This window comes from Palaemon carinicauda, chromosome 2 (genome assembly GCF_036898095.1).
Source record: "Palaemon carinicauda isolate YSFRI2023 chromosome 2, ASM3689809v2, whole genome shotgun sequence".
Classification (NCBI taxonomy): domain Eukaryota; kingdom Metazoa; phylum Arthropoda; class Malacostraca; order Decapoda; family Palaemonidae; genus Palaemon; species Palaemon carinicauda.
Window position 1 is genome coordinate 40,636,176 of NC_090726.1, and position 13,184 is coordinate 40,649,359.

At 41.9% G+C, this 13,184-nt stretch overlaps 2 long non-coding RNA genes across 2 annotated transcripts in view; both read left to right on the top strand.

Annotated features, from left to right (window-relative positions):
- The window catches only part of LOC137616717 (uncharacterized), a 166,918-nt gene that overhangs the window by 99,515 nt on the left and 54,219 nt on the right, over positions 1–13,184 (top strand). The window lies entirely within an intron of this gene.
- On the top strand, positions 4,747–7,697 carry LOC137616711 (uncharacterized). Its single transcript, XR_011039493.1, has 3 exons — positions 4,747–4,832; positions 6,520–6,612; positions 7,260–7,697. It is a non-coding gene; the product is annotated as an uncharacterized lncRNA (long non-coding RNA).

Consider the following 13,184-nt stretch of genomic DNA (forward strand, 5'->3'; position numbering starts at 1 on the left):
GTGTGTGTGTGTGTGTATTGTATACATAATGTTATGCTAGCTTTAATAATGTCAAGTAATATTTATTTTGTCTTTTTCGTGAAGTTCCCCCTTAATTGTACTTCCATAGCATTTACTCTGTAATTCTTGTTTGAACTGTGATTTTGTTTGTATTTAGTTCTCCTTGTTGGAGTGAAGTTTAGTCTTCTTTGGAAGTTAGAATTTGTTTTAAGGTCAGATTCTCTGGCGCTGTGTAACTACTAAGTATTACTCTTTAAGTATCTCCAGTTTTTCGTAAGTTGCTCCAGCAAGAGTTGATATTGTATTTTATTCAATTGTTTTGTTTTAGTGTACATGAGTTGTGGTGAATTTATTTGTATATATTTTTTAGTGGTCCAGAGAATAGTGACCCCCCTTTAGTTCAGTGTTTTGAAGTGTAAGGATCGAACTACCTATTCGGTCGTAACTTTTCAACGATGCTGCGATTATGAATGTGAGGTTAGCTTGTAAGGCGTACAAACTAACCATTGAATACTATAGGTGTAATTTTCGTAACGTTTGAAAGGCAGAAAAATATGTAGAACATGTTCATACTATAGTATTTTGATGTGGGTTAAATCAGCTCGGGCTGACACATTTGAAAAGTAAAGAGAATTTGGTGTTTGAGCAATTTTTACGAGGTGTCTCGTTAAACCTTAATGTAAAGTCATTGTTATATTACACACCTGGTAGACTTAAGAACCATAGGATAGTTGAAGTGAATCGCTAGAAATTCTATGGAATAGATTGTGAAAATTCAGATAGTTAAACATGGCTACTATGATTACAGGTGATAAACTCTTCCTACCATAGGAGGTTAACTTTGTATATCTAGCACTATAATCTTGCAGGACATTTCATGCATAAAATTCCCAGCTTGAAAAGGCTTGGCTGATATTATTATTTTTCCAGATGTACCTCTACCATCAGCTGTTGCTTCACATGTGGTATTGACACCTGCGACTAATCCAGTCTGTTGGAGATCCAGATTACCTCCTTACAAGCAGGAAGCTATGGAACGGGAAGTAGTTTCTTATCCAGAATGGGTTGGCAGAACAGTGACCAGCTCATGGGCCTCACCCTGCATCTTTTACCAAAAAAACAGGTTAGTCTTAAATCTCGAAAGTTTATCGGTAGTCAAACTCTGCCTCCCATAGACACTAATCCTTTTAAGAATTTTAATTATTGCTGTTGCAAATGCCAAATTCTTAAGTTTTATTAAAATACTAAGTACCCTTGACAGAAAATGCTAAGAAGGCCTCTGCCTGTATCATATCTTTTGTTAAATTTCAACACTATTCTTCCCTTTGAAAATGACAAATGCTGTTAAAACGTTTCAACCTGTAATATTCTGTTTCAGATAAGAAATGTTGCCATTGATGACACAGATCTACGACAACACTTGGAAAGTACATTAAAAGATCGTGATACCTGTTTCTTCACCTTAAAGACCTGGCAGAAAACTACCATTGGAATTAGTCCGAACTTGGGTCATGGATGTTGCACCCAAGTATGATGGTTACATGTGTCAAATATTGCCTACTGACAACCCTCTATGGCTAGATTTTATAAATCCGAACTTTTCAGCTAGCTGTACCAATGATTATTCTCACCAGCCCTAAGATTGACTCTAGTGGGCAGAAGATTGTCAACGTGCATTTGCAGCTAATGAATCCAAAGTCTTCTGTGTTGAAGGCTATCTAAATCCAACAAGCTGTTTATCTCTTAGTAGGAGATAGTGATGTGGCTGTAGGAGCAGCTTTGATGCAGACTGGTGACCGATTTACTACCCCTAGATTTCTTAGTCAAGTAAACTGTAACCTCAGTTCCTAGATTACAGTGGAAGAGGCGGTTTGGGCTCTTTCATGCTCTTGAAAAAAGAAAAAATGATTTGTATAAGTCTTATTTCTCTTGTAAATAAAATTTATAGATAATCTCGTCTAGTTTTTTCTGACTGTAATCCATTGTCTTTTGTTAATAGAATTAAAAAAACTTAAAGGTCAACTCTATGGGCCTTGGTCCTGCATCAGTATAACTGGTATATTTCGTATTAAAGTTGAGATTAAACCTCATTGCTGATATGCTTTCCAGATGTTTAGACTTTTGCTTCTGTATGAAAAAATTATAATCTATCGGTTTGTTACTTGGATCTGCAATGTTCTGTTTCCTCTTTCAGAGGGATGTTGTATAAGTTATTCTCTTAAATATGTCCCTTTTGTGTTCCCTAATGTGCTTTCATAAAATACCATGTAATCTTATTGAATTATTTATACTTGGTTATTCTTTGTTATTCTTTGTTATAGTTTAATCTTTGAGAAGTTGTATTCTAAGTAGATTCACCGAGTCTGTAACTGTGAAGGTTTAATTAAATTTCCAAAAGTATTTTCGTAATTTGCTCCCCAGGAATATTAAGTCAAAACTTTGTTCTATTAGAATTATGCTTTTCAGTTTTAAGTTTAATGTGATGAATTGGGAGTTTTTGTTGAATAAACATTGATTTATATAAAATATTTATACATAGTCGTGTTCAAATATAAATCAAGTAGGGTTTTTCTCTAGTTTTTGTCTCCTTTATTATATACTAAATACTATTGTAGAGTCTCTTAGACAAATAAAGGATTGTTACCAGTAGCGTAACAGCAGATATACCTATATAACTTATTATATGCATGTATATTATTATATAAACTCTTAATTCATTCTATACTCTTAAAAGCATAAAACTGAGGCTTTCAGCAAGGGAGAGGCAGAGTTAGGAGAAAGATCTGTGGACTTTAGTGAACTCTCAGATGGTAGATATGTCCCTTTTTCCCCTGCAGACCTTTAAAGTGGGAGATGGGTGTGAGGTATCTAATAAATAATTAAGATAAATTGATAAATCCAGAGGAAAGCTTAACAACATTGAAGTAGGATGGCAAATTAGAGACGCCTTTGTCAGTTCTTTTAGAATATGAACTGGATGTGTGTAATCACTGAAACCAGATTGACTGGATTCGGAAAAAAAAACTGCTTAGATGAACGAAAGTGGTTTCTACATCCTGGGAGAGAGTATGGCACTCCATTTCGGGAAGTAGGTTTTTTTTTCTAATGAACTGATGATGGGGAACATATATACCAGTGGATGCTTGGACATCTTTGTGGGGAAAAAAATCTACGAAATGGACCATTTAGCAATTAATAGATAATGTAAAGAGTCACTACTTTGATGGCATATGAAGACAGAGACCTGATATACGAAGGGACAACAAACTTTGGTCTCGACACTTGAGACACCAAGTTGAGGATCATGAAAAGTAATGCAAACCTACGTCACACATTCCCAGATATGACATTGAAATACTAAAATAACATAAGCAGTGAAAGGGATTGTTATAATGCCAAAACAGATTTGCAGTCTTAGAAATGTTACCTGATGAGGAGATAGATTGGATTATTCATTGTAAAATAAGTTGAAATCCTTAGGGAATTTGCCAATATCACAACCAGACAGTGAAGTGGAGCAAAACGAAAGAAATGGTTGATTTGTGGAACAAAAACTGATAAAGAAAAGAATAGCAAAACTTGACTTTGAATCATTAAAGGAAAACCGTCATTTTTTTTTACCTAATTAAGAACTGAATATATGAGCCTTGATAGTGAAGTAAACGAGATGATTTAGAAGAGAGAAGAAGGTTCACGATTCGTTTTGTTTTTGGACAACAATGGAAATAGCAATATGGTGACTTATGTATGGAACCTGTTTTAAATATTTTAGACATAATAATGCATGAAGGACAGCACATATTTTAATGCATACTCTACGAATGTGTTATGATTATACATAGGCCTACGTATCAACATAAATGTTTCCCATTGTACTGAAATAACTAAATCCTTATTTATGGATTGAGCATTGCGTTTTAATGTAATATTGGTCATTTTTACATAATATATAATGCATATTTAATCAAAATAATGATGATTATGTTGATTATATATTGTTCTACCATATGTATGGAGATTTAACTAAGTTAAGCAATGAAATTATGCCTGCCAAAAATGAAAATTTGTAATGTTCCGTATATATGAATAATATTGTGTTGCATATATTGAATAAAATATAATAAAGTAATTATTGTAATAAATTATAATATAAATAGTATTAAAGTAAGTAATTTTATCATATCATGATGAATAAATTTATGATAATATACTGTAAACTGCATTACAATACAGAAAATTGTCTTTGTTCGGTTGGCCTAAATAATGCCAGCATGTGTATTAACATTTCATATTCTGTATTGTATTTTCCCATAGAGAGACATGAAATAAATTAAAATACAACTAAAACTTATATATAAATCTTTAAAAAAGTATTAAAACTCAAATAAAGCATAAATATGTATTTAAGAAACGCAAAATAAATTTAAAAGTTGGAACCATTTTACTTTTCTTACGGGTATTGGATACCAAGATAAACGTAAACAAACCAGGGTTGCCATTCGTACGATAATTATAGTACGTGTACGATTATTTTGGGTCCGGTACGATGTACGATACATACCTAAGGTATAAACAATGTAGGTGTGTGTGGGTTTAATTAAACAATTATACTAAAATATTTTGAAATAAGTCAATCATGTAACACCCTAATAATTATATTGAAACTGTGTACGATAATTTTGGTTGAAAAACGACAATTTTAAGGCTCATGTACGATAATTCAGTCGAAATAATCTGGCAACCCTGGATAAACGTAAACAAACCATCAATCTTCGGCAAGTGTTAAAAAGAAGTCCCTTCGTACAGTGCTTTATTTAGATGGGAAATGATAGGTAAGAGTAATTTAAATATTTGTAATACTTTATAAAAGTAATTTATGATATATGTAAAGATTGTAGACTTAAATTCGTTGATTTTATACTCGAATCCCAGTCCCCAAGATCTTGTCCCGCTTACGATCATTTTAACCTTTGGCCCCTAAAAGGTGTTAATTATTTAATTATTAACAGAATTTCCGCCACACTTGTACTGTATTGTATACTAATTTACATAGTAAGACAGCTCATATACACATAACCTTGTACATGTCAGAGAGTGTCATGTGTCCACACAAGAATATTATAAAGTTGTAACCAAATATGTCCTCCAAACTCTTGGGTATGACTTGCCTTAGGATAAGCCGGGAGGGGGGGGGGGTTGTATGTGTGATAGCGGTCATCTGTATGTATGACGACGGCTAACTAAGAATACATCAGTGTAAGGGGGTCGTAGGGGTCCCTTACCAACCCCTTTAGTTAAGTAGGTAAGGACACATCTTGAAGGTTAGGGTAGTTGATGTCCATATTTTATGCTCGCTGGAGGAACTGACCGCTGATATACAAAGGCTCCAAGTGGGGTTTTAGGGATGGGTGCATGGGAAGGAAACACAGGGTTTTGACTTTTCTTAGGGTAAGAGGGGTTATAGGGATGGGTTGTTGGGAAGCAAACACGCGGTTACGACTTGTGTTATGGTAAGCAGGTTTATAGGAATGGGTACTTTAGAAGCAGGGTTACCAGCACCATTTCAAACACTCCAGCCTGAAGATGAGAGACAATACTTCTCAAAATGTGACGCTGTAAACCGTACTTTACCTTCTTTGTGTACTCATTTTGTAAATTGCATTTTGCCCAATTTTGACCCGCATTGGATCTACCATACCCATGATGATGAAGGATGAATTTTGCCTTCATATTGGCAGAATGCAGTAATGTTGAAAAGAAAATCATCAGATCTATTAAGATAGAAAACAAAAGCAATGCTACCGAGGCAGTGATCATATTCAAAGAAGTAATCTGAAGAGTCACAAGAACTCGTTAATAATGTCTACTCTAACCTAGGTCGCTGGGTCCTTATTGAAATGGGGGTGGGGGTGTGATGATTCGTCCCCTTTGCTTTATCCTTTAATAAGCCACTTGTGCGCTTGGGCAACTGGTGGCCCATCACATTTGTTATCCTTTATTCAGGATAAGAAGTTGCAGATGGTGATTTGCCTTTTTGTGGTGTCTGTATCTGCATTAGGAAAAGCTAAATATTCAGGACGTTTACTGTAAACTATACTGATGTACAATGTAGAACTGAAATATTGAGAGAGCAAGCTTAAATTGTAGTGCCTAGTATATAGATAAGGGTATACTGTAAAGGGAAATGAGCAAATTTAGTTCATCATTAGAGTCTACTTTGCGTGAATTATTGCTTCTCTTCCTTATTATCACTACACATATCCCATACCGTATTTTGAAATTAGTTTTTTATAGGATAAATAACATAGGAAATTAGAAATTTACGTTGAGAGAGCGTATTCTGAAAATTTAGGGTAATGATCATGCTACCATCAAATAACACAACTTAAGGTCTATTCAAATGAGACTAGACTCTAGCAATGGAAAATTGAGTGGAGCTGATGTACAGCTAGTGAGTACCCAAAATTACATAATTAATAGAAAGCCTTGAGACTCTTTCTAACAAGATATGTTTTTCAGATTTGAATGCGAATCGTCCCACAAGCCACAGTTGGTGGTGTTCAGGCATGCCCCCACACCGGGAAACGGATTTCTTAATCAGAAAGGAGAGTGGTAAGTAGAGTTTATGTTTTGTAGGGTGGGATTCTTGGAACCAGTTAAGTTCGTCCTTTCCATTACAGGGTCTTTGCTTATATCTTCCATTCCTTTGTTCACATCTTTAACTATTTCTATATCATAGCAAAATATCATTGAGTTGGGAAAGTTGAGGCAAACAGAGTGAACATTTCTGGTAAAGTGCCTTCTCCCTTACTGAAATTATGAGTGTTTTTATGAAATAATTCTTGTTTAATCAAAATCACTTGAGAGAAAATCCACTTAAGTGTGTTGAAACCATTTAAGGATATATCCTAAAACATAAATTAAAAATTTAACTGCTTATCTGTTTAGCGACAAATGTCAGTTGGGTGAGTTAGTCTTATTAAACCCAATGTCACGTAGGTGGTTACTGGCACTGTGTTGTTAGTTCTTACAGGCACGAGGAAAAAATTCTTCTGTTTTATTTATTTTTGTTAGTTAGCTAGCATTAAGTGAATTACAGAACTCTCTTGGCAAGTCTGAAATAGATTTTTATGGAGAATTATGTTATCAGTCTAAGTACGAAAATAAATAATATCAAGCAATGCATTGGTTTGTACAATATTATGCAAAGTATTAATATATTTTCAATAAGTTATTTTATGATATATATTTTTTTCCAGGGGTTGGTCCACCTCGTTTTACCGCTTTCCTTCGAACGTACGGGAATGTCAGCCTGAGTGGCAATAGAAACTTTAGAGAATAAATAATATCGGCAATCAATTGGACTTTAAAAAAGAGGAGAAAATTCAGGAGGAAAGGAAGAGCTCGCCAACATGGCCGTCCATCAAAGCTGAAAAAAGTATAACAATGTTTTTCAAGATTTTATCAACCATTCATTCGCATTGATATTCTTTGGATTTTCAGGCTGTGAGAAAAATTGCTGATTTAGTAAGCTTCCCATGTTTGGTGCAAATTTAAAGGTAGTACATTGTCTCTTAAATTCATCCAATTGTTTGTATAAATAGATTTAGATTGAAAGACAACTTTGGTGGTAATGGAATAGGTACCCTTTGATATTGGACCACCTGTCTGTGATGAGAGTTTGTCATATTTGAACTAGTTAACTGGTGCAGATTTTTCCACCTTGAATTATCTGATTTTAAGAATAGGAAAAGATACCACAGCTGATATTAGGGCTCGTTTAAGGTGTAACATAATGATCTTCAGCCATCAGAAAATGTCTGGATCTAAGGGATATCAGAGCAATGTTGTTCCTACGTGAAAACAAACCTTTCGTGCTTTGGATAAGAGTAGGTATCTTAAAATTCATGCGTATGTGTGTAAAGGATACCATTTTATCTTAATTTTATCCAGATTAAGTACAGCTTCCTAAGGTGATTTCTGGGGGTCATCATAAGACCTTGTGAGAGCCCAAAAGATTATTCTGAAGCTGTAGGGAATTTAGATTTCTTGGTAAATCTCAAGAAGTCTCTTGTAACTCGTGTCTGTTTATGGAGGATGAAGCCGTGATTACTGTCCAAGCTGCCTTTTCTGGCAATACGTCTTTCCCACTAATTTAGGTCTTAAATGTATAGTCATTGTCAATGCATCCTCAACAACAAAGAATGATTGACAGTAACAAATTCTAATAGTCAGGCCTTCTCCATTGTGAGGTTCAATACTACACAGTATTCTAGAAGTTTTATTCCAGCTGGGTAGTGGAATCAGTAGAACTTCAAAAGTTCATACTTGCAGCAAATTTTTTTTTGTTGAACAGGCTGACATAAGTCTTTTTAAAGTTTATATATGACATATCTGTTTTAATGCTGTTACTGTTTTAAAGATAATTTGTTAATTTTTTCTCATCTTTTATTTATTTCCTTTTCCTCACTGGGCTATTTTCCCCTGTTGTAGCCCTTGTGCTTTTAGCATCTTGCTTTTCCAACTAGGGTTGTAGCTTGGCTAGTAATAATAATGATAATAATGTATTAAATCAGGGTGCCACTATATGGGTGATTGCTACCCATAAGGCTAAAGGGGACCACTTGGTTCATGTATTTTGGAAGGATAGAATTATTGCCATTTTAGAAAAAATGTTGAATCTCTTTCTTGGAAGGAGTAGCAAATGAACCTTGGTAAGCATTGAAATAGAAAAATATGTTGTGTGATAATGCAAAATTGAATAGAGAACTGTAATTTGTTCCATAACTGAAATATAAACCACGCTATTTAATATGGGTTATTACTTCGGCGTAGCTGAAATGACGAGCCATTAGAGTTTTAACGAGGGGTTACTACCCCACCGCTAGTTAGCGGGGGGTAGGGAGGGGTAGCTTGCTACCCCCTCCCCCTCACACACACCGGTGAATACTTCACTTTGCTTTTGGCTCGGGTGATGAACAGACGTGTCTGCTCTGACCCTCGCTTTGACTGCCATTAATCTGTTTTGCTTTTTCTTCTACAGAGTGTGTGTCCTGGTTTACCTGACCGCCCTTGTGGGACCTTTTATGTCGGCTGTCGACACAGATCTGCACACCTTGTATCCTCATTGTAGGGGCCAATGGTGTGAAAAGGGTAATGTATGCGGTGAGTGTAGGGAGTGGTCTACCTCCCAGTAGGAGAGCTTTGCTCGGCCCCGGAAGAAGTCCAAAAGGGATATTTCTCCTCCAAAGGCTTCTTTGAAGAGAGATAATTCCAAGGCCTCTTCTTCCGTAGCCCAAACCTCCTCCGAAGCTCTCACTCGATCGGTCTCTTCCGAGAGGCCGTCGAAGGGGAGCATAGACCGTTGTTCTGTTGACCAATCCCATGGTGCGGGAGAGGTAGTTGCCTCCCATAGCGAGGCAGCTGCCCCTCCTCCCTCGGAGGGGGATATTGATTTCACTATGCCTAATCATGATTTTTTACAGCTTTGGTCTTCCTTGGGGCTTCAGGGTTCGCCCTCCAAGGAAGCCCTGTTTGATATAATCAAGCTGGGAACAGCTGTTAAACAATCGCCGGCGATAGCAGACGTAGATCCTCTGTCTATCGTCGACGTTGTTATAACGGAGGCCTCCGGTGCGTCGGATTAAACTGCTTCTGTTGTTGCTGAGGTAGCTGAAGGCTCTGATTCCCCCTCTGAACATTTTTCGAGGGTGGAACTTAGTCCCACGGTCTCTCCTGCTGGTAACTCCCCCCCCCCCCCCCCCCCCGGGGGGGGAAGTTCACTTACAGAGACTCCTCTGCGGAGGCCTTATGAAGGTCAGCTTGCTGATCCCACGGCCCCTAGAGGGCGTATAAGGCGGAAGGCTCGTCCTCCCCTTCGCCGTAGAGGACTTCCTTCTCACAAGGGAGTTAAGAGGCGCCTTTTCGGCTCGTCGTCCCCGCAGTCCTCTGCGGAGGAGACTTATCGTTCACCGATCCTGCCAGCTACCACCTTAGACCTCTCCGAAGATCGTTCGCGATCTCCTTCGGTGGAAGGTCGTCCTTCGGGACTCCCTGACCTGTCACCCTCCAGACCTGCTGTCCTGCCGTCACCCTTCAAAGCTGCTGATCCTGTCATTGCACAGGCATCGGTCCCTTTGGGGCACAAGGGACTTGAGTGCAAAACTGTGCCTTAGTCCCTTAAGCGCCAGGCATCCCCTGTGTGCCGTCTTGCTGTTGTTCCTGACTTAGTGCCACTGCACTCTCTTGCGCGCGTGCACGCTCCTGCTCCTGTTCTTACGCGCCATGATCCCCCTGCGCGCCTACGATCTCCTGCACGCCCTCCTGCAGTTCCGGTTATAGCGCGCCAGCGCTCTCCTGCGCGCCAGTGCCCTCCTGTAGTTCCTGCCACAGGGGTCAAGCACTCTCCTATTCGTCAGCGCTCTCCAGTGCCTCAGCGCACTTCTGGAATTAAGCGCGCAGCTGCAGTTCCTGTTGCGCGCCATGCACGCCCAACTCGGCAGCGCACACCTGCGCGCCCAAATCCTGTTGCGCGCCTTGCGCTCCCATCGCAGCAGCGCAAACCAGTGCGCCCGAATCCCGTTGCCCACCCATCACAGCAGCACACCCCTGTACGCCCGCATCCTGATGCACGCCCGCGATCTCCTGTGTGCCCTCGTTCTCCGCAGGGGGCAGTTCCTGCACCACCTGCGCAACGTTCTCCTGCGCGCCAGCGCGAAGTTCACCTTTGCGCTCTCACGAGGCTGCGCAATCGCGTCCTCGCCCTGTGCTTCCTGACACGCGCGCTTCACGCCCACCCGCTACGAACATTTCTCATGCGCACGCACGCCCAACCAATAGTCTCGCCTGCACGGGTTCTTCGGCAGGTTCCTGCGCGCACGCGCGAGCAGAAAGTTGCTCACGCTCCAGCTCCCATCCAGCCTTCAACCACCCCCCCACGTTCCAGCTCCTGCACGCCGCACGCCCTCGCCATCACCTATGCGCGCTCACGCGAAGTTCCTCTCTGCACGATCCTTCCGCGCGCTATCGATGGCAGGGCTCATCGCGCGATTTGCGCCGTGATCGCCAGCACGATTGCCGCACGCGACTTCATGGGGCATCAGGCGGACAGATCATCGATACGTTCCCCCCTCGCAAGCGCAGAACAGCGCGCTCGCTGGAGGAGGGGAGGTTCCCGACAGGTCTAAGGACTCTTTCAGCTTCGTTTCAGGCAAACCCTCGTTTGTCGACTCCTCCTAGGGATCGATCGATCTCCTTCCCTCCAGAGTAAGTGTCTGACAGCGCGACTGTCAGCCAACAGCCCTGGTTTGGTACCATAGTAAGAGCTCTCATGCAGGCTTTTAAGCCTGTGTTCTCTGAACTGTGTCACAAAGTAGTGGCTACCTTGTCTCCCCTGAAGAGGAAGAGAGGAGTCCCCTCCGTGGTGACTTCTCCGAGGGCTAAGCTGTCTCCTCGGAAATCCTTGCGAAAGGCTCCCTCTCCCCCCCCAGACATTCTCTCCCTCCCCTGCGGATAAGGATTTCCCATCCTCAGGGGAGTCGGACGAGCCGGTCCGTTCCCACATCGCACCAAGGGGGAAACTCCGCCTCTCCCTGAGAAGTCTCCTCGCATGGGGTTGGAGAAGAGCCTGCATCCATCGTTGTTAGAGTCCTATATTCCTCATAGGAGGGAGCCGAAGGGCTCGAAGACTTTGCCTAAGTCTTCTGCCAGAGTCAGACAGGAACCACCTAGACCTTCGGAGAATGTCCACAAGTCCCCCCAGGAAGAGCCACTGGGGACGGGAGACTTTGCTGCTAGCCCTTCGGGAGGAGAGCATCAAGAGTCAGAACATGCGTTCTGGCAAGTTCTGACCCTCATGAGAAATCTCAACGGGTTTCCGGATCCTGAGATTCCTCCTCGTGAGGGTAAGTACACGGTCTTGGACCGAGTCTACGGCACCCAGAAGCCCTCTAGGGCCAGTGCAGCCTTGCCCTGGTCACAAGGGATGAAGAGTGCCAGAGACAAGGTCGAAGGCCAGCTCTCTGAGCTTGCCTCCTCCAACAGATCCAGCGCCGGTAACAAGCTCCTCCCTCCTCCTCAAGTCCACCAGAGGAGATTTTGATATCTTAGAGGAGACTTGTTTGAGTCTTCCCATTCGCCATTCTGTGGAAGAACTCACTGGGGGAGTCCCTCTAGAGAGACTCTCCAACCGGCAGGTTTCGTATTCTGCTACTGAGATCCTAAGCCAGGAGAAGGTGGCGAAGTGTGCCATGCAGGCAACTTCGTGGCTTGACATCTGGATGGGGTCTCTGGGCATCCTGTTGTGATCTGAGGACCTGTCCAAAGAAAGCACCAGGAAGGCACTGGAGACATTCTTACTCTCTGGCACGCCGACCATCGAGTTTCTGGCCCACCAAGTCTCGAGCTTGTGGGCCAATACGATCCTGAAACGTCGAGACGCAGATGCCGAGAGATCTCACCAGAAGGTTTCCCAATTCCGACGTTAGCAGGCTCAGACACTCCTCCGTACTCGGTAAGAGTTTGTTCGAGCATAAGGACATGGAGCTAGCTGCTGAGAGGTGGAGGAAGTCCAACCAGGACTCCCTCCTCCATAGGGCCCTGACATAGAGGCCCTACAAACCTCCAGCAACTCAACAGCCCTTTTCAGCTAAGAATACGGAGAAGACGACAGCAGCGAAGCCAAAGGTGTCTAAGCCCTTTCCCGTCAAGGACAGGAAGGGCAGGAAGTCCTCCAGGGGAGGTAAAAATCCTAGAGGGAGCAGCCGAGGCCGTAAACGCTAGGATTGGCAGCCCCCCTGCATGTCCACCAGTGGGGGAATGCCTACAAAGTTGCGCGACAAGGTGGCAGCAACTCGGGGCAGATACCTGGACGATTTCCGTGATCTCTCAGGGATATCGCGTCCCGTTCACATCATCTCTACCTCCCCTGACAGCGAGGCCAGTGTCATTGAGCTCCCTTACCATGGGATCGGTAAGGGGGCAAGCCCTCCGGGCAGAAGTCGAGACCATGTTTAAGAAGGATGCTCTCCAAGAGGTGGCAGACGGGTTCCCAGGCTTCTACAGTCGACTCTTTCTTGTAAAGAAGGCGTCTGGAGGCTGGAGACCAGTCATCGACCTCTCGACCCTGAATGGGTTTGTCAAACAGACTCCGTTCAGCATGGAGACGGCAGATACGGTCAGCCTTG